General features: G+C 37.1%; 3 non-coding genes across 3 annotated transcripts; all 3 read left to right on the forward strand.

Annotated features, from left to right (window-relative positions):
• Positions 1 to 16,746: 16,746 nt before the first annotated feature.
• Positions 16,747 to 16,818, forward strand: Trnae-uuc (transfer RNA glutamic acid (anticodon UUC)). Its single transcript has one exon. It is a non-coding gene; the product is annotated as a tRNA-Glu (tRNA).
• Positions 16,819 to 18,545: 1,727 nt separating this feature from the next.
• Positions 18,546 to 18,617, forward strand: Trnae-uuc (transfer RNA glutamic acid (anticodon UUC)). Its single transcript has one exon. It is a non-coding gene; the product is annotated as a tRNA-Glu (tRNA).
• Positions 18,618 to 18,822: 205 nt separating this feature from the next.
• Positions 18,823 to 18,894, forward strand: Trnae-uuc (transfer RNA glutamic acid (anticodon UUC)). Its single transcript has one exon. It is a non-coding gene; the product is annotated as a tRNA-Glu (tRNA).
• Positions 18,895 to 22,179: the final 3,285 nt, after the last annotated feature.

Genomic DNA, 22,179 nt, shown 5'->3' on the forward strand with positions numbered 1-22,179 from the left:
CAAGTAATGTGTTTTAGAATGATTAATTGATAGTTTGTCAGCCCGAAACCAGTGCTCAATTTTTTCTATATTTATTTAATTAGGCCTATTTGTTGTATTTTTTTATGTCATTATGGGAGATATAAATGACAGCATCATCTGCGTATAAATTACAATTTATATTTGAGTGTATTGGTAAGTCATTAATGTAAATTTGAAAGAGGAGAGGTGCTAATATACGACCTTGTGGGACACCGCATACAGGCATCGCTGGATTAGAAGAATTCTTCATACTTTTGTACATGCTTTCTCTGCCATAAAAAAGTTTCTATTAGTTTCAAGGGTGGGTCTATGATACCATAATGATTTAGTTTTTAAGTAATATTTGGTTGTCTATGGTATCAAAGGCCTTGGCTAAATCAAGGAAAACTACACAACTATATCTATGGTTTTCTTGGTTAATTAATAGGTTTCATATAATTCTGTTGCGGCAAGCGATGTTGGGTGATATTTTCTAAATCCGTGATGATGTTTACCGATAGTTTCATGTTTTGCAAAAAAATTAAGAAGTTGATTGTGCATTACTTTTTCAAAAATACACGCAACAGCTATTGGCCTGAAGTCATTAGATGTTAATGGTCTACTTATTTTTGGGTATATTTTCATTTTTTTCGAAAAAAATTTTGGTAAAGTTATTGTCAGTTTCGACTCCGACTGTTTTCCTCAGGCCATTGTATTTTTAGTAACACTTTTCAAACAAGATAAGTTACGCAAAACATATGCCCAAGTATTATGTATATAGGACATTAAATCGAGAAATGTGTATTTTTATCAAATGCGTCGCGTCTCCTAAATTAAAATTTTAACGAAATAAAGGCACTTTTTTCGCGCTTCGCCCGATCGCTTTGTGGGAGTGAGTAAGAAATGAAGTGATAGGTTATTCACTTTGTTCCATGTGTGTAAAGCAGTGGTTCTTAACCGGGGTGCCGGGGCACCTTAATGTGTCATTTCTAATCCTCAAGGATGGCCCTGCACCGCGACATATTTGTCAATATTCAAGAATCTGATTTTTGCTCAACTTTTACAACTTTTTGTGTAAGATTAGAGTGGGATAAATCCAATTAAAACTTCGTAAGTTGTGTAGAGTTGATGTGTGTTGTTTCAGTTCCGTTTATTGCAACATTCTAGTAAATTATCTACTGAAAAATCTTGTAGGGGTGTCGCAATCTATTAATTATTTCTGAGGGGTGCCGTTAGAATCAATCTTGGTTTATGATGTCAGCCCTCCACCAGTCGCCACTAACCAGAAAAGAAGTGGAAGGGCGCAGTCATCTACTTTACTAACAGGATTACCGAATAAAAAGACTTTGAAGGAAAAAGGAATTGGAAACAACAAATTACACTGCAGTACAAAAAAATAAAACAATACAAAACAAAACAAAATTTATTCCGAAAAAACAGACCACAAAATGGAAAAGGAACCTCACCCAAAAAAGATTGGTCCTGCGTTGTGTGTGGTGAAAGCTATTTGAGCTCCACAGAAGACTGGATACAATGCAGCCAATATGGACACTTGAGAAATGTGCCGACCCAGAAGGACCACTCTTTATATGTGATTTATGTACATAAGCTCATGATTGTCAATTTTAAACTTCTAATATTCGTTGTTTTTAATAAATTTAAAATTAAATGGAAATGTCTGTTTTTTTAAATGACTATAGTTTTGAAATTCATGTTTTGTCGCAGGTAAATTGAAAGCTTTTGTATCTTTATGGTATACATTAGGCGTTGTAAAATAAGTATATCAAGAATGTTAGGAAATATAATATAGTTTGCATGTGTCCCATCTCGCGGCTCATGCTGTCCAAAGTTTCATGAGACGGGACAAAAATACGATTTTTAAATCACCATTTACCAAAAAAGTTCAAATGCTAGAGGAAAACTTAAAAGTGTTAAACAAGCAGGGATGACGGAACTAACAGTTCGACCAAAAATATTTTTTTAATTTATTGTTATAGTTTAAAGCTACAATGATATGAAACAAAAATGTCCCATCACGGGCAACCTTACCCTACACAAAATAGCAATGTTTTTGCTACATTTTAGTTTTGAAGAAGGTTTTGAAGAATATTCTTAGAAACCTTCGGTCAAAAGATAATAATGTTGCAATTACAAACCAGCAGTTCAAAATATCGCAACAAACTATCCTTACCAAAAGCTAGCCAACACACAGGGTCAGCACAAAAATGTAACGGCAAATTAAACATATTTATCTTAAATATTTTAGAAAAAAAATTCCACCACAACTAAAAGAATGCCCTGTATTGCTAAATTAAAAAAAGTATCAAAAACTTAAATGAACATTAATTCGTGGTTGAGGAGATTTTGTCAGTTCAATGAGATAAAACAAGTGGCGCTGTGTTTTGTGCAGACAGTTGCGGTAGTAGCAGTGGTGCTTTGTTGAATGTTCAGGGTGTGTCTCGTACAGATGGTGCGAAAAACATAGTAAAAAGTAAGAGTCGTGACGTACAGGATGATAGAATTAAATTGATAAAGAGTGCGACTGGATCTTTTAATTTTGATCGTTCGTGTGGTGCTGGATCACTTTGTTAGGCAAATTGAAAATACGAAAAATGTTAAAGAAAGAGATAAAGTATAAAGTTCGTATTCTTAAGAATTTTGTTGCGCAACATGCTAACGAGTTTGAAATTCGCGGTGAGGAGAGTTTGTCAGTTCAATGTGATTTGCAGAAGTGTTTTGATAAAATTTCGCTCGATTGTGAATTGAATTGGGCAAGTGACAAGCGTTTAAAAATGACCGCAATCGCTTATAAATATTAATATCGGTTATCGACGATAAAAGCCGATATCCTTAAATTTCACCAGGTCATGTTTGGCATCGTTGGAAAGGTATGATCAAGCGCCACACGAATTTATTGGTCTCTCGGTGTGTAAATTGATATTTGGGTCTATTTTGGTCGGATGTTGGTGATATGAAAATTCGCGATAATACGCATATAAATGCTAAATATGATATTGAATATTGATATTTTTTTTAAATATTGATTATTAATATTTTTTTATATTTTTAATATTTTTTGTAATTTAGAAAATATAGAACATTGTTATAGTTAGGGTAAACATTTTTTTCTTAAATATTTAGGATAAATATGTTTAATTTGGCGTTACTTTTTGTGCTGACTCTGTGTGTTGGCTAGGTTTTGGTCAAAGAGCGTTAGATTTGAAAGCCAAACATTTTACTTGAAGCCTCTCATCGATGCGGAAATCCTCAATCACGCAGATTTGTGTTTTTGTCACACAAACCTGCTCAGAGTAAAATTTCAGCAAACCACAGATTTAAAGCAACAGAAAAAAATAGAGTTTTTATCGGTGGATTAAAAGTAACCGGTAGATGGTGCTAGAGAAATCACCTAACTTGATAAATCGCCACATTAAAGCTAATTATTCAAACAATTATGTTTGCAGGCGATCAAAATTGTCAGTTTAATAAGTTTTTGATTCCAATCGAAGCTTAAACAACAGTTTTAATTCGTTTGTTTTTTCATTTGACGAGAATCGGTTGCAGTTTAGAGGTCAGTGTTGATTTGGACTCGAGGTTGCAGTTTAGAGGTCAGTGTTGATTTTGACTCGAAGTTATTCTGTGTTTAAGTATTCTATGAAAAGGGCGAAGCAAAAATTTTGCAGCAAATTAAGAACATTTGCAAAAGTTTTCGTCAAACTTTTTAATATTGTACAGTTTAAAAACTATGTCGGAATGCAGCAATACAAAAGGCGAAAAATTGGGCGCTGGTCTACAATTCTACCACAGCGTTCAAACTGTAAATAAACAAAACCATTATTAAATCAACCCACATTATTTAGGCTAAGTGCGCTGGGCTAGAATCCATAAATATGAAATATTAATATTTTAATATTTTTTTTTAAGTCTAATTGCTGGCTAACTTAGGTTGCTTTGAGTAATGTGTAAAAATTTCTGATCGATATCTTGTTTACTTCCGGAGATATTACACAAAGAATTTCGAGCTGCACCCTTCCCTTTGGTAATCCTATCACATTTTCATCCTGGGGTTTATATTGCTAACAATATTTGGGTTAGGTTGAAAGTTAGTGTTTGGGTGGGTCAAGTATTATTATTATATTTGTTCTTACATATTTACGCCTTCCTTGCAATTTCAACTTTCAAAATTAGTTTTGTTAGTGTTGAAATAAATGTGGTTTGATTCTAGAACAGCGCCCCTTTTTGCCAATTGTCCTTGACGTTTCCCAAAACTTCCCAGAGACGTCATTTGGTGTAAGATCTCATCGATATAGTCAAGGTTGGAAAATAAGGCGTGCGTGGGGATAAATAAAGTGCCCATAAGCCGCACGTTAAATGCCGTCTGCCGCGATAAATCCCTCAAACGCTTCATCGCACAGTTTTCAGTATAGTACTTCATTAACAGCTGCGCAACTTTTACAAATCTCGTTGTTCAGCCGCGCAATTTTTTTAGTTTTTATTTGATGTAATCATGTTTTTTTTTAATTTTTGTCATAACATCAGATTGAACGAATTCAAAACCCAAACTTTTACAAACAATTTACGAATCAAAAGATGAAAGTTGTTAATCGTTTGGCTTCCACCGGTTCCAACATTGTTGCAACAAGGCAACTATCAACCCAGCTGTTTCAGCAAATTGTGACGCGATATGCAACCGTGGTATACACAGGCGACCTGACGGCATTGACGGTGAAACATTTATATTTTGGTTGCTATATTTATATTATTGTAATCCTGAATAGATAGAATAGCAGAACCTTGGAAATTATGTCTTAAAATATTGCTGTAGCTGTTTTTAATCTTAAATTTTTTTAATTGTTTTTAATTTTTTTTTTATTTAAAAAAATAAATGTAGCTATAGTAAAGCTAACTTTTAATTTAATCAAGTACCTTTTAAACGCATAACTTATCTTTGCTCTAGAATGCAGAGTGGCTAGTGTTTAATAGTATTTTAATTTGGAAACATCATTTCACTAGGTAGTGCATTTTGCCGAGGCATTTACTTTGCAACAACTGCCTAACATGCATTCGCAGAAGGCAACCTTAAGTATTTTTTGTGGCAGAAACCGGAGGATATTGGCAAGGCAAGCCTTCAATGCGAGCTACCAATGCAACAAAATGGCTCGCAATATGACAATGTTGTAGATAGCACATCAAACCCATATATGTTTCCTGCAAGCATTTACCCTTTATATCTTGTAACTTACACCGACGTTTAATGATTCCAATTTACAACTGCCATCTGCAAATCTAATCCACTTAATGACCATTCGAATTAAAATAGTTCGGGTTTATAAAACACGTGGATTAAATTCGCAAATACTGTGACATTAGCCATGTTTTGGAACAAATTCGAAGCGTGTGGTTTTATTGGATGGCAAAAAAGATTTTCAGCCATAAAACCAATATATAGCAAGGGTTTGGCCAAAATAATTTTAAGTCAAGCCCTTCTCTCCATCTATCCTCTCTATTCACTAGATGTGAAATTAAAGAAAGGGCTGCAAACTTTTATAGTAAGTTGAACACAATAGGTGGTCTTGGTAATTTCATTACAAATACCAAATAATATACCGAATATGTTTCTGGTAAATTTGCATTTGTACGTGTTTTTCTAATCTTGATTCAGCAGATTTGCTGTTAATCACACTGCAACCACCATTTTCATGAGCTTTATGAACATTATGTAATTTTATGTAGTTTTAAAGTTTTAATTTTGCTTGCTGAAATGAGTGTAGTTATTTTTATAATCAGGCTTGCTACTAGGGATGCCCGGTATTTGTAGTTTCACGCCGATAACCGAAATGTTGGGTAAAAATACGACAACCGGCTCGATACTAATCACTTAAGTTAAATTTACAAAATATGTAAAACGTGCAAGGGGTATGACGTCACTCAGCGATGATTGTTGTGAAAAAAGACAGTTTTACTAAAGTTGTGGAATTGCTATTTTTTGACTCAAATACTTTCTTAATTAAAAGCAACTATACGTGCATCGCTAGGTTTAAAACAATAAATTGGTATCGGACGAGTACCGATACCACCATTTCCGGTATCGGCTGTGGATCGATATTATCGGACATACCTAGTTGTGACGTAAGCACTTTCCTTCACTTTCCCGGTTTTAATTGTTCTATCAAACAAATCCTTGCTGCACTTAGATTGTATGGGACCAGCCTAAGCTTCTTAAACCATGAGCGCTTGCGGCCCTCTTGAGCAACTTTACTGAGTGTTAATATTCACTTCGCTAGTTGTGAAATATAGGCCTAGAAGTAAAGAAGCTTAACGTTTTGTTGTCTTCAATCTCAAGTAAACTTCTGTAGTTTTGTCGCTAAAAGCCGATCAAGCCTTAAAAAGTTTACAGACCAGAAACTAATTACAAAACACGTTGTATTGGTCGGCTTTCATAAGTTGTTGGATTCCCATTAATTCTAAAATAATTGCACAAATTTAATCGCAGAAAGTTGTTTATCACAAAACAACCACCAATTATTTGTACAGAAACGTAGCGATCGCGCAATATTGCAGCAACAATGAGTCTCTACGGCGTGCTAAACAAAGTGTATTATGACGCGCTATTTTGCTTGTTTGTTGTCTATTGAGATTACGTCATACTCACCTCCATTCTGAGGGGAACGCGACGTAACACAGGTGATTGTGACGTCATTATATGATGCATTATTATGCGAATTTAACTTCAAAATCAAGGACATTTAAGGAACAGGTTTGGTCATCAAGATTTGAGCAATACAACACTTAACCTTTAATTTCAAATTTAACTAAATTAATTAAAAACTTACCAAAACTCGTTTTAAGCAATCGCGTCGATGGTGTAACGATTAGCATTGGTGCCTTCCAACCAGACTTGGACAACTAGATAATTCTAGTTTTCTAATTCATTGAATTAGAGCAAAATGCGGCTAATTCTTATTCTAATCTAATCTAATTTATGAATTGCCTGTGTGCTCCAATTCTAGTTCTAATCTAATTCGTATTTTTCCAAAACTGCTACTTTGTCCAACGGCATTTTTAGTCACTCAGTTGAAACACAGAATTTCAATTAAAACTCTTTGGTTGGAACGAGTTGTATGTAATTTTTACAGTCTAAAAGGCTTAAAAATTAGCACACACATATTTACCATTCACATTCTTATAAGAATATTTTGCGATTAAATTAAATTGGTTGTATGTGATTCTAGTTCAAATTCTAGGTGAAATTTGTTTTTTTAGGAATTCGGTAATTCTAATTCTAATCTAATTTGAAAAAACTCAAAACAATCTAATTGTAATTCTAATCTAATTTAAAAAAGCTGAAATAAATCTAGTTGTCCAAGTCTGCTTCCAACCACTAGTTCCGGGTTCGACTCCCGTTCAACGCACTTAATTTTAATTTCAAATTTAACTAAATTAATTAAAAACTTACCAAAACTACTTTTAAACAGTCCCGTCGATCGTGTAACGGTTAGCATTGGTGCCTTCCAAGCACTAGTTCCGGGTTCGACTCCCGGTCGACGCACTTAATTTTTAATTTCAAATTTAACTAATTTAATTAAATAATCTTCTGAAAACAAGTTTTAAACAGTCGCGTCGATGGTGTAACGGTTAGCATTGGTGCCTTCCAAGCACTAGTTCCGGGTTCGACTCCCGGTCGACGCACTTAATTTTCAATTTTAAATTTAACTAAATTAATTAAAAACTTACCAAAACTAGTTTTAAACAGTCGCGTCGATGGTGTAACGGTTAGCATTGGTGCCTTTCAAGCACTAGTTCCGGGTTCGACTCCCGTCGTCGCACTTAACTTTTAATTTCAAATTTAACTAATTTAATTAAATAATCTTCTGAAAACAAGTTTTAAACAGTCGCGTCGATGGTGTAACGGTTAGCATTGGTGCCTTCCAAGCACTAGTTCCGGGTTCGACTCCCGTCGTCGCACTTAACTTTTAATTTCAAATTTAACTAATTTAATTAAATAATCTTCTGAAAACAAGTTTTAAACAGTCGCGTCGATGGTGTAACGGTTAGCATTGGTGCCTTCCAAGCACTAGTTCCGGGTTCGACTCCCGGTCAACGCACTTAATTTTCAATTTTAAATTTAACTAAATTATTTAAAAACTTACCAAAACTAGTTTTAAACAGTCGCGTCGATGGTGTAACGGTTAGCATTGGTGCCTTCCAAGCACTAGTTCCGGGTTCGACTCCCGTCGTCGCACTTAACTTTTAATTTCAAATTTAACTAATTTAATTAAATAATCTTCTGAAAACAAGTTTTAACAGTCGCGTCGATGGTGTAACGGTTAGCATTGGTGCCTTCCAAGCACTAGTTCCGGGTTCGACTCCCGGTCGACGCACTTAATTTTTAATTTCAAATTTAACTAATTTAATTAAATAATCTTCTGAAAACAAGTTTTAAACAGACGCGTCGATGGTGTAAAGGTTAGCATTGGTGCCTTCCAAGCACTAGTTCCGGGTTCGACTCCCGGTCGACGCACTTAATTTTCAATTTTAAATTTAACCAAATTAATTAAAAACTTACCAACACTCGTTTTAAACAGTCGCGTCGATGGTGTAACGGTTAGTATTGGTGCCTTCCAAGCACTAGTTCCAGGTTCGACTCCCGTTCGACGCACTTAATTTTCAATTTCAAATTTAACTAAATTAATTAAAAACTTACCAAAACTACTTTTAAACAGTCGCGTCGATGGTGTAACGGTTAGCATTGATGCCTTTCAAGCACTAGTTCCGGGTTCGACTCCCGTCGTCGCACTTAACTTTTAATTTCAAATTTAACTAATTTAATTAAATAATCTTCTGAAAACAAGTCTTAAACAGACGCGTCGATGGTGTAACGGTTAGCATTGTTGCCTTCCAAGCACTAGTTCCAGGTTCGACTCCCGTTCGACGCACTTAATTTTCAATTTCAAATTTAACTAAATTAATTAAAAACTTTCCAAAACTACTTTTAAACAGTCGCGTCGATGGTGTAACGGTTAGCATTGGTGCCTTCCAAGCACTAGTTCCGGGTTCGACTCCCGTTCGACGCACTTAATTTTCAATTTCAAATTTAACTAAATTAATTAAAAACTTACCAAAACTAGTTTTAAACAGTCGCGTCGATGGTGTAAGGGTTAGCATTGGTGCCTTCCAAGCACTAGTTCCAGGTTCGACTCCCGTTCGACGCACTTAATTTTCAATTTCAAATTTAACTAAATTAATTAAAAACTTACCAAAACTAGTTTTAAACAGTCGCGTCGACGGTGTAACGGTTAGCATTGGTGCCTTCCAGGCAGTAGTTCCGAGTTCGACTCCCGGTCGACGCACTTAATTTTCAATTTCAAATTTACCTAAATTAATTAAAAACTTTACAAAACTACTTTTAAACAGTCGCGTCGATGGTGTAACGGTTAGCATTGGTGCCTTCCAAGCACTAGTTCCGGGTTCGACTCCCGGTCGACGCACTTAATTTTGATTTCAAATTTACCTGAATTAAATAAATAATATTCTGGAAACTAGTTTTAAACAGACGCGTCGATGGTGTAACGGTTAGCATTGGTGCCTTCCAAGCACTAGTTCCGGGTTCGACTCCCGTCGTCGCACTTAACTTTTAATTTCAAATTTAACTAATTTAATTAAATAATCTTCTGAAAACAAGTTTTAAACAGTCGCGTCGATGGTGTAACGGTTAGCATTGGTGCCTTCCAAGCACTAGTTCCGGGTTCGACTCCCGTCGTCGCACTTAACTTTTAATTTCAAATTTAACTAATTTAATTAAATAATCTTCTGAAAACTAGTTTTAAACAGTCGCGTCGATGGTGTAACGGTTAGCATTGGTGCCTTCCAAGCACTAGTTCCGGGTTCGACTCCCGTCGTCGCACTTAACTTTTAATTTCAAATTTAACTAATTTAATTAAATAATCTTCTGAAAACAAGTTTTAAACAGTCGCGTCGATGGTGTAACGGTTAGCATTGGTGCCTTCCAAGCACTAGTTCCGGGTTCGACTCCCGGTCGACGCACTTAACTTTTAATTTCAAATTTAACTAATTTTATTAAATAATCTTCTGAAAACAAGTTTTAAACAGTCGCGTCGATGGTGTAACGGTTAGCATTGGTGCCTTCCAAGCACTAGTTCCGGGTTCGACTCCCGGTCAACGCACTTAATTTTCAATTTCAAATTTAACTAAATTAATTAAAAACTTACCAACACTCGTTTTAAACAGTCGCGTCGATGGTGTAACGGTTAGCATTGGTGCCTTCCAAGCACTAGTTCCGGGTTCGACTCCCGTTCGACGCACTTAACTTTCAATTTCAAATTTAACTGAATTAATTAAAAACTTACCAAAACTACTTTTAAACAGTCGCGTCGATGGTGTAACGGTTAGCATTGGTGCCTTCCAAGCACTAGTTCCGGGTTCGACTCCCGGTCAACGCACTTAATTTTCAATTTCAAATTTAACTAAATTAATTAAAAACTTACCAAAACTACTTTTAAACAGTCGCGTCGATGGTGTAACGGTTAGCATTGGTGCCTTCCAAGCACTAGTTCCGGGTTCGACTCCCGGTCAACGCACTTAATTTTCAATTTCAAATTTAACTAAATTAATTAAAAACTTACCAACACTCGTTTTAAACAGTCGCGTCGATGGTGTAACGGTTAGCATTGGTGCCTTCCAAGCACTAGTTCCGGGTTCGACTCCCGGTCAACGCACTTAATTTTTAATTTCAAATTTAACTAATTTAATTAAATAATCTTCTGAAAACAAGTCTTAAACAGTCGCGTCGATGGTGTAACGGTTAGCATTGGTGCCTTCCAAGCACTAGTTCCGGGTTCGACTCCCGTTCGACGCACTTAACTTTCAATTTCAAATTTAACTGAATTAATTAAAAACTTACCAAAACTACTTTTAAACAGTCGCGTCGATGGTGTAACGGTTAGCATTGGTGCCTTCCAAGCACTAGTTCCGGGTTCGACTCCCGGTCAACGCACTTAATTTTCAATTTCAAATTTAACTAAATTAATTAAAAACTTACCAAAACTACTTTTAAACAGTCGCGTCGATGGTGTAACGGTTAGCATTGGTGCCTTCCAAGCACTAGTTCCGGGTTCGACTCCCGGTCAACGCACTTAATTTTCAATTTCAAATTTAACTAAATTAATTAAAAACTTACCAACACTCGTTTTAAACAGTCGCGTCGATGGTGTAACGGTTAGCATTGGTGCCTTCCAAGCACTAGTTCCGGGTTCGACTCCCGGTCAACCCACTTAATTTTCAATTTCAAATTTAACTAAATTAATTAAAAACTTACCAACACTCGTTTTAAACAGTCGCGTCGATGGTGTAACGGTTAGCATTGGGGCCTTCCAAGCACTAGTTCCGGGTTCGACTCCCGGTCAACGCACTTAATTTTCAATTTCAAATTTAACTAAATTAATTAAAAACTTACCAAAACTACTTTTAAACAGTCGCGTCGATGGTGTAACGGTTAGCATTGGTGCCTTCCAAGCACTAGTTCCGGGTTCGACTCCCGGTCAACGCACTTAATTTTCAATTTCAAATTTAACTAAATTAATTAAAAACTTACCAACACTCGTTTTAAACAGTCGCGTCGATGGTGTAACGGTTAGCATTGGTGCCTTCCAAGCACTAGTTCCGGGTTCGACTCCCGGTCAACGCACTTAATTTTTAATTTCAAATTTAACTAATTTAATTAAATAATCTTCTGAAAACAAGTCTTAAACAGTCGCGTCGATGGTGTAACGGTTAGCATTGGTGCCTTCCAAGCACTAGTTCCGGGTTCGACTCCCGTTCGACGCACTTAACTTTCAATTTCAAATTTAACTGAATTAATTAAAAACTTACCAAAACTACTTTTAAACAGTCGCGTCGATGGTGTAACGGTTAGCATTGGTGCCTTCCAAGCACTAGTTCCGGGTTCGACTCCCGGTCAACGCACTTAATTTTCAATTTCAAATTTAACTAAATTAATTAAAAACTTACCAAAACTACTTTTAAACAGTCGCGTCGATGGTGTAACGGTTAGCATTGGTGCCTTCCAAGCACTAGTTCCGGGTTCGACTCCCGGTCAACGCACTTAATTTTCAATTTCAAATTTAACTAAATTAATTAAAAACTTACCAACACTCGTTTTAAACAGTCGCGTCGATGGTGTAACGGTTAGCATTGGTGCCTTCCAAGCACTAGTTCCGGGTTCGACTCCCGGTCAACCCACTTAATTTTCAATTTCAAATTTAACTAAATTAATTAAAAACTTACCAACACTCGTTTTAAACAGTCGCGTCGATGGTGTAACGGTTAGCATTGGGGCCTTCCAAGCACTAGTTCCGGGTTCGACTCCCGTTCGACGCACTTAACTTTCAATTTCAAATTTAACTAATTTAATTAAATAATCTTCTGAAAACAAGTTTTAAACAGACGCGTCGATGGTGTAAGGGTTAGCATTGGTGCCTTCCAAGCACTAGTTCCGGGTTCGACTCCCGGTCAACGCACTTAATTTTCAATTTCAAATTTAACTAAATTAATTAAAAACTTACCAACACTCGTTTTAAACAGTCGCGTCGATGGTGTAACGGTTAGCATTGGTGCCTTCCAAGCACTAGTTCCGGGTTCGACTCCCGGTCAACCCACTTAATTTTCAATTTCAAATTTAACTAAATTAATTAAAAACTTACCAACACTCGTTTTAAACAGTCGCGTCGATGGTGTAACGGTTAGCATTGGGGCCTTCCAAGCACTAGTTCCGGGTTCGACTCCCGTTCGACGCACTTAACTTTCAATTTCAAATTTAACTAATTTAATTAAATAATCTTCTGAAAACAAGTTTTAAACAGACGCGTCGATGGTGTAAGGGTTAGCATTGGTGCCTTCCAAGCACTAGTTCCGGGTTCGACTCCCGGTCAACGCACTTAATTTTCAATTTCAAATTTAACTAAATTAATTAAAAACTTACCAAAACTACTTTTAAACAGTCGCGTCGATGGTGTAACGGTTAGCATTGGTGCCTTCCAAGCACTAGTTCCGGGTTCGACTCCCGGTCAACGCACTTAATTTTCAATTTCAAATTTAACTAAATTAATTAAAAACTTACCAACACTCGTTTTAAACAGTCGCGTCGATGGTGTAACGGTTAGCATTGGTGCCTTCCAAGCACTAGTTCCGGGTTCGACTCCCGGTCAACGCACTTAATTTTCAATTTCAAATTTAACTAAATTAATTAAAAACTTACCAAAACTACTTTTAAACAGTCGCGTCGATGGTGTAACGGTTAGCATTGGTGCCTTCCAAGCACTAGTTCCGGGTTCGACTCCCGGTCGACGCACTTAATTTTCAATTTTAAATTTAACTAAATTAATTAAAAACTTACCAAAACTAGTTTTAAACAGTCGCGTCGACGGTGTAACGGTTAGCATTGGTGCCTTCCAAGCAGTAGTTCCGAGTTCGACTCCCGGTCGACGCACTTAATTTTCAATTTCAAATTTACCTAAATTAATTAAAAACTTTACAAAACTACTTTTAAACAGTCGCGTCGATGGTGTAACGGTTAGCATTGGTGCCTTCCAAGCACTAGTTCCGGGTTCGACTCCTGGTCGACGCACTTAACTTTTAATTTCAAATTTAACTAAATTAATTAAAAACTTACCAACACTCGTTTTAAACAGTCGCGTCGATGGTGTAAGGGTTAGCATTGGTGCCTTCCAAGCACTAGTTCCGGGTTCGACTCCCGGTCAACGCACTTAATTTTCAATTTCAAATTTAACTAAATTAATTAAAAACTTACCAACACTCGTTTTAAACAGTCGCGTCGATGGTGTAACAGTTAGCATTGGTGCCTTCCAAGCACTAGTTCCGGGTTCGACTCCTGGTCGACGCACTTAACTTTTAATTTCAAATTTAACTAAATTAATTAAAAACTTACCAACACTCGTTTTAAACAGTCGCGTCGATGGTGTAACGGTTAGCATTGGTGCCTTCCAAGCACTAGTTCCGGGTTCGACTCCCGGTCGACGCACTTAATTTTCAATTTCAAATTTAACTAAATTAATTAAAAACTTTACAAAACTACTTTTAAACAGTCGCGTCGATGGTGTAACGGTTAGCATTGGTGCCTTCCAAGCACTAGTTCCGGGTTCGACTCCCGGTCGACGCACTTAATTTTCAATTTCAAATTTAACTAAATTAATTAAAAACTTTACAAAACTACTTTTAAACAGTCGCGTCGATGGTGTAACGGTTAGCATCGGTGCCTTCCAAGCACTAGTTCCGGGTTCGACTCCCGGTCGACGCACTTAATTTTCAATTTCAAATTTAGCTAAATTAATTGAAAACTTACCAAAACTAGTTTTAAACAGTCGCGTCGACGGTGTAACGGTTAGCATTGTTGCCTTCCAAGCAGTAGTTCCGAGTTCGACTCCCGGTCGACGCACTTAATTTTGATTTCAAATTTACCTGAATTAAATAAATAATATTCTGGAAACTAGTTTTAAACAGACGCGTCGATGGTGTAACGGTTAGCATTGGTGCCTTCCAAGCACTAGTTCCGGGTTCGACTCCCGGTCAACGCGCTTAATTTTCAATTTCAAATTTAACTAAATTAATTAAAAACTTACCAAAACTCGTTTTAAACAGTCGCGTCGACGGTGTAACGGTTAGCATTGGTGCCTTCCAAGCAGTAGTTCCGAGTTCGACTCCCGGTCGACGCACTTAATTTTCAATTTCAAATTTACCTAAATTAATTAAAAACTTTACAAAACTACTTTTAAACAGTCGCGTCGATGGTGTAACGGTTAGCATTGGTGCCTTCCAAGCACTAGTTCCGGGTTCGACTCCTGGTCGACGCACTTAACTTTTAATTTCAAATTTAACTAAATTAATTAAAAACTTACCAACACTCGTTTTAAAAAGTCGCGTCGATGGTGTAAGGGTTAGCATTGGTGCCTTCCAAGCACTAGTTCCGGGTTCGACTCCCGGTCAACGCACTTAATTTTCAATTTCAAATTTAACTAAATTAATTAAAAACTTACCAACACTCGTTTTAAACAGTCGCGTCGATGGTGTAACAGTTAGCATTGGTGCCTTCCAAGCACTAGTTCCGGGTTCGACTCCTGGTCGACGCACTTAACTTTTAATTTCAAATTTAACTAAATTAATTAAAAACTTACCAACACTCGTTTTAAACAGTCGCGTCGATGGTGTAACGGTTAGCATTGGTGCCTTCCAAGCACTAGTTCCGGGTTCGACTCCCGGTCGACGCACTTAATTTTCAATTTCAAATTTAACTAAATTAATTAAAAACTTTACAAAACTACTTTTAAACAGTCGCGTCGATGGTGTAACGGTTAGCATTGGTGCCTTCCAAGCACTAGTTCCGGGTTCGACTCCCGGTCGACGCACTTAATTTTCAATTTCAAATTTAACTAAATTAATTAAAAACTTTACAAAACTACTTTTAAACAGTCGCGTCGATGGTGTAACGGTTAGCATCGGTGCCTTCCAAGCACTAGTTCCGGGTTCGACTCCCGGTCGACGCACTTAATTTTCAATTTCAAATTTAGCTAAATTAATTGAAAACTTACCAAAACTAGTTTTAAACAGTCGCGTCGACGGTGTAACGGTTAGCATTGTTGCCTTCCAAGCAGTAGTTCCGAGTTCGACTCCCGGTCGACGCACTTAATTTTGATTTCAAATTTACCTGAATTAAATAAATAATATTCTGGAAAATAGTTTTAAACAGACGCGTCGATGGTGTAACGGTTAGCATTGGTGCCTTCCAAGCACTAGTTCCGGGTTCGACTCCCGGTCAACGCGCTTAATTTTCAATTTCAAATTTAACTAAATTAATTAAAAACTTACCAAAACTCGTTTTAAACAGTCGCGTCGATGGTGTAAGGGTTAGCATTGGTGCCTTCAAGCACTAGTTCCGGGTTCGACTCCCGGTCAACGCACTTAATTTTCAATTTCAAATTTAACTAAATTAATTAAAAACTTACCAACACTCGTTTTAAACAGTCGCGTCGATGGTGTAACGGTTAGCATTGGTGCCTTCCAAGCACTAGTTCCGGGTTCGACTCCCGGTCGACGCACTTAACTTTTAATTTCAAATTTAACTAAATTAATTAAAAAATTACCAAATATCGTTTTAAACAGTCGCGTCGATGGTGTAACGGTTAGCATTGGTGCCTTCCAAGCACTAGTTCCGGGTTCGACTCCCGGTCGACGCACTTAATTTTCAATTTCAAATTTAACTAAATTAATTAAAAACTTACCAAAACTCATTTTAAACAGTCGCGTCGATGGTGTAACGGTTAGCATTGGTGCCTTCCAACCACTAGTTCCGGGTTCGACTCCCGTTCAACGCACTTAATTTTAATTTCAAATTTAACTAAATTAATTAAAAACTTACCAAAACTACTTTTAAACAGTCCCGTCGATCGTGTAACGGTTAGCATTGGTGCCTTCCAAGCACTAGTTCCGGGTTCGACTCCCGGTCGACGCACTTAATTTTTAATTTCAAATTTAACTAATTTAATTAAATAATCTTCTGAAAACAAGTTTTAAACAGTCGCGTCGATGGTGTAACGGTTAGCATTGGTGCCTTCCAAGCACTAGTTCCGGGTTCGACTCCAGGTCGACGCACTTAATTTTCAATTTTAAATTTAACTAAATTAATTAAAAACTTACCAAAACTAGTTTTAAACAGTCGCGTCGATGGTGTAACGGTTAGCATTGGTGCCTTTCAAGCACTAGTTCCGGGTTCGACTCCCGGTCGACGCACTTAATTTTCAATTTTAAATTTAACTAAATTAATTAAAAACTTACCAAAACTAGTTTTAAACAGTCGCGTCGATGGTGTAACGGTTAGCATTGGTGCCTTCCAAGCACTAGTTCCGGGTTCGACTCCCGTCGTCGCACTTAACTTTTAATTTCAAATTTAACTAATTTAATTAAATAATCTTCTGAAAACAAGTTTTAAACAGTCGCGTCGATGGTTTAACGGTTAGCATTGGTGGCTTCCAAGCACTAGTTCCGGGTTCGACTCCCGGTCGACGCACTTAATTTTTAATTTCAAATTTAACTAATTTAATTAAATAATCTTCTGAAAACAAGTTTAAAACAGTCGCGTCGATGGTGTAACGGTTAGCATTGGTGCCTTTCAAGCACTAGTTCCGGGTTCGACTCCCGTCGTCGCACTTAACTTTTAATTTCAAATTTAACTAATTTAATTAAATAATCTTCTGAAAACAAGTTTTAAACAGTCGCGTCGATGGTGTAACGGTTAGCATTGGTGCCTTTCAAGCACTAGTTCCGGGTTCGACTCCCGTCGTCGCACTTAACTTTTAATTTCAAATTTAACTAATTTAATTAAATAATCTTCTGAAAACAAGTTTTAAACAGTCGCGTCGATGGTGTAAGGGTTAGCATTGGTGCCTTCCAAGCACTAGTTCCAGGTTCGACTCCCGGTCAACGCACTTAATTTTCAATTTCAAATTTAACTAAATTAATTAAAAACTTACCAAAACTACTTTTAAACAGTCGCGTCGATGGTGTAACGGTTAGCATTGGTGCCTTCCAAGCACTAGTTCCAGGTTCGACTCCCGTTCGACGCACTTAATTTTCAATTTCAAATTTAACTAAATTAATTAAAAACTTACCAAAACTACTTTAAAACAGTCGCGTCGATGGTGTAACGGTTAGCATTGATGCCTTTCAAGCACTAGTTCCGGGTTCGACTCCCGTCGTCGCACTTAACTTTTAATTTCAAATTTAACTAATTTAATTAAATAATCTTCTGAAAACAAGTTTTAAACAGTCGCGTCGATGGTGTAAGGGTTAGCATTGGTGCCTTCCAAGCACTAGTTCCAGGTTCGACTCCCGTTCGACGCACTTAATTTTCAATTTCAAATTTAACTAAATTAATTAAAAACTTACCAAAACTAGTTTTAAACAGTCGCGTCGACGGTGTAACGGTTAGCATTGGTGCCTTCCAAGCACTAGTTCCGAGTTCGACTCCCGGTCGACGCACTTAATTTTCAATTTCAAATTTATCTAAATTAATTAAAAACTTTCCAAAACTACTTTTAAACAGTCGCGTCGATGGTGTAACGGTTAGCATTGGTGCCTTCCAAGCACTAGTTCCGGGTTCGACTCCCGTTCGACGCACTTAATTTTCAATTTCAAATTTAACTAAATTAATTAAAAACTTACCAAAACTCATTTTAAACAGTCGCGTCGATGGTGTAACGGTTAGCATTGGTGCCTTCCAACCACTAGTTCCGGGTTCGACTCCCGTTCAACGCACTTAATTTTAATTTCAAATTTAACTAAATTAATTAAAAACTTACCAAAACTACTTTTAAACAGTCCCGTCGATCGTGTAACGGTTAGCATTGGTGCCTTCCAAGCACTAGTTCCGGGTTCGACTCCCGGTCGACGCACTTAATTTTCAATTTTAAATTTCACTAAATTAATTAAAAACTTACCAAAACTAGTTTTAAACAGTCGCGTCGATGGTGTAACGGTTAGCATTGGTGCCTTTCAAGCACTAGTTCCGGGTTCGACTCCCGGTCGACGCACTTAATTTTCAATTTTAAATTTAACTAAATTAATTAAAAACTTACCAAAACTAGTTTTAAACAGTCGCGTCGATGGTGTAACGGTTAGCATTGGTGCCTTCCAAGCACTAGTTCCGGGTTCGACTCCCGTCGTCGCACTTAACTTTTAATTTCAAATTTAACTAATTTAATTAAATAATCTTCTGAAAACAAGTTTTAAACAGTCGCGTCGATGGTGTAACGGTTAGCATTGGTGCCTTTCAAGCACTAGTTCCGGGTTCGACTCCCGGTCGACGCACTTAATTTTTAATTTCAAATTTAACTAATTTAATTAAATAATCTTCTGAAAACAAGTTTTAAACAGTCGCGTCGATGGTGTAACGGTTAGCATTGGTGCCTTTCAAGCACTAGTTCCGGGTTCGACTCCCGTCGTCGCACTTAACTTTAAATTTCAAATTTAACTAATTTAATTAAATAATCTTCTGAAAACAAGTTTTAAACAGTCGCGTCGATGGTGTAACGGTTAGCATTGGTGCCTTTCAAGCACTAGTTCCGGGTTCGACTCCCGTCGTCGCACTTAACTTTTAATTTCAAATTTAACTAATTTAATTAAATAATCTTCTGAAAACAAGTTTTAAACAGTCGCGTCGATGGTGTAAGGGTTAGCATTGGTGCCTTCCAAGCACTAGTTCCAGGTTCGACTCCCGGTCAACGCACTTAATTTTCAATTTCAAATTTAACTAAATTAATTAAAAACTTACCAAAACTACTTTTAAACAGTCGCGTCGATGGTGTAACGGTTAGCATTGGTGCCTTCCAAGCACTAGTTCCGGGTTCGACTCCCGGTCGACGCACTTAATTTTCAATTTCAAATTTAACTAAATTAATTAAAAACTTACCAAAACTACTTTAAAACAGTCGCGTCGATGGTGTAACGGTTAGCATTGGTGCCTTCCAAGCACTAGTTCCGGGTTCGACTCCCGTCGTCGCTCTTAACTTTTAATTTCAAATTTAACTAATTTAATTAAATAATCTTCTGAAAACAAGTTTTAAACAGTCGCGTCGATGGTGTAAGGGTTAGCATTGGTGCCTTCCAAGCACTAGTTCCAGGTTCGACTCCCGTTCGACGCACTTAATTTTCAATTTCAAATTTAACTAAATTAATTAAAAACTTACCAAAACTAGTTTTAAACAGTCGCGTCGACGGTGTAACGGTTAGCATTGGTGCCTTCCAAGCAGTAGTTCCGAGTTCGACTCCCGGTCGACGCACTTAATTTTCAATTTCAAATTTATCTAAATTAATTAAAAACTTTCCAAAACTACTTTTAAACAGTCGCGTCGATGGTGTAACGGTTAGCATTGGTGCCTTCCAAGCACTAGTTCCGGGTTCGACTCCCGTTCGACGCACTTAATTTTCAATTTCAAATTTAACTAAATTAATTAAAAACTTACCAAAACTAGTTTTAAACAGTCGCGTCGATGGTGTAAGGGTTAGCATTGGTGCCTTCCAAGCACTAGTTCCAGGTTCGACTCCCGTTCGACGCACTTAATTTTCAATTTCAAATTTAACTAAATTAATTAAAAACTTACCAAAACTAGTTTTAAACAGTCGCGTCGACGGTGTAACGGTTAGCATTGGTGCCTTCCAAGCACTAGTTCCGGGTTCGACTCCCGGTCGATGCACTTAATTTTAATTTCAAATTAAACTATATTAATTAAAAACTTAGCAAAAAATTGTTTTGAACAGTCGCGTCGATGGTGTAACGGTTAGCATTGGTGCCTTCCAAGCACTAGTTCCGGGTTCGACTCCCGGTCGACGCTCTTAATTTTAATTTCAAATTAAACTATATTAATTAAAAACTTAGCAAAAAATTGTTTTGAACAGTCGCGTCGATGGTGTAACGGTTAGCATTGGTGCCTTCCAAGCACTAGTTCCAGGTTCGACTCCCGGTCGACGCACTTAATTTTGATTTCAAATTAAACTATATTAATTAAAAACTTACCAAAACTAGTTTTAAACAGTCGCGTCGATGGTGTAACGGTTAGCATTGGTGCCTTCCAAGCACTAGTTCCGGGTTCGACTCCCGGTCGACGCACTTAATTTTGATTTCAAATTTAACTGAATTAAATAAATAATATTCTGGAAACTAGTTTTAAACACACGCGTCGATGGTGTAACGGTTAGAATTGGTGCCTTCCAAGCACTAGTTCCAGGTTCGACTCCCGGTCGACGCACTTAATTTTGATTTCAAATTTAACTGAATTAAATAAATAATATTCTGGAAACTAGTTTTAAACAGACGCGTCGATGGTGTAACGGTTAGCATTGGTGCCTTCCAAGCACTAGTTCCGGGTTCGACTCCCGTTCGACGCACTTAATTTTGATTTCAAATTTAACTGAATTAAACAAATAATATTCTGGAAACTAGTTTTAAACAGACGCGTCGATGGTGTAACGGTTAGCATTGGTGCCTTCCAAGCCCTAGTTTCGGGTTCGACTCCCGGTCGACGCACTTAATTTTGATTTCAAATTAAACTATATTAATTAAAAACTTAGCAAAAAACTGTTTTGAACAGACGCGTCGATGGTGTAACGGTTAGCATTGGTGCCTTCCAAGCACTAGTTCCGGGTTCGACTCCCGGTCGACGCACTTCATTTTTATTTCCAATTAAACTATATTAATTAAAAACTTAGCAAAAAACTTTTTTGAACAGACGCGTCGATGGTGTAACGGTTAGCATTGGTGCCTTCCAAGCACTAGTTCCGAGTTCGACTCCCGGTCGACGAACTTAATTTTAATTTCAAAATTAAGTAAATTAATTAAATACTTGCCAAAACTGATTTTAAACAGTCGCGTCGATGGTGTAACGGTTGGCATTGGTGCCTTCCAAGCACTAGTTCCGGGTTCGACTCCCGGTCGACGCACTTAATTTTGATTTCAAATTTAACTGAATTGAATGATTAATATTCTGGAAACTAGTTTTAACCAACACGTCGATGGTGTAACGGTTTGCATTGGTGCCTTCCAAGCACTAGTTCCGAGTTCGACTCCCGGTCGACGAACTTAATTTTAATTTCAAAATTAAGTAAATTAATTAAATACTTGCCAAAACTAATTTTAAACAGTCGCGTCGATGATGTAACGGTTTGCATTGGTGCCTTCCAAGCACTAGTTCCGAGTTCGACTCCCGGTCGACGAACTTAATTTTAATTTCAAAATTAAGTAAATTAATTAAATACTTGCCAAAACTAATTTTAAACAGACGCGTCGATGGTGTAACGGTTAGCATTGGTGCCTTCCAAGCACTAGTTCCGGGTTCGACTCCCGGTCGACGCACTTAATTTTGATTTCAAATTTAACTATATTAAATAAAAACTTAGCAAAAAACTGTTTTGAACAGTCGCGTCGATGGTGTAACGGTTAGCATTGGTGCCTTCCAAGCACTAGTTCCGGGTTCGACTCCCGGTCGACGCACTTAATTTTGATTTCAAATTTAACTGAATTGAATGATTAATATTCTGGAAACTAGTTTTGAACAGTCGCGTCGATGGTGTAACGGTTAGCATTGGTGCCTTCCAAGC

This window comes from Ascidiella aspersa, chromosome 2, assembly GCF_963924565.1.
Source record: "Ascidiella aspersa chromosome 2, kaAscAspe10.2, whole genome shotgun sequence".
NCBI lineage: Eukaryota > Metazoa > Chordata > Ascidiacea > Phlebobranchia > Ascidiidae > Ascidiella > Ascidiella aspersa.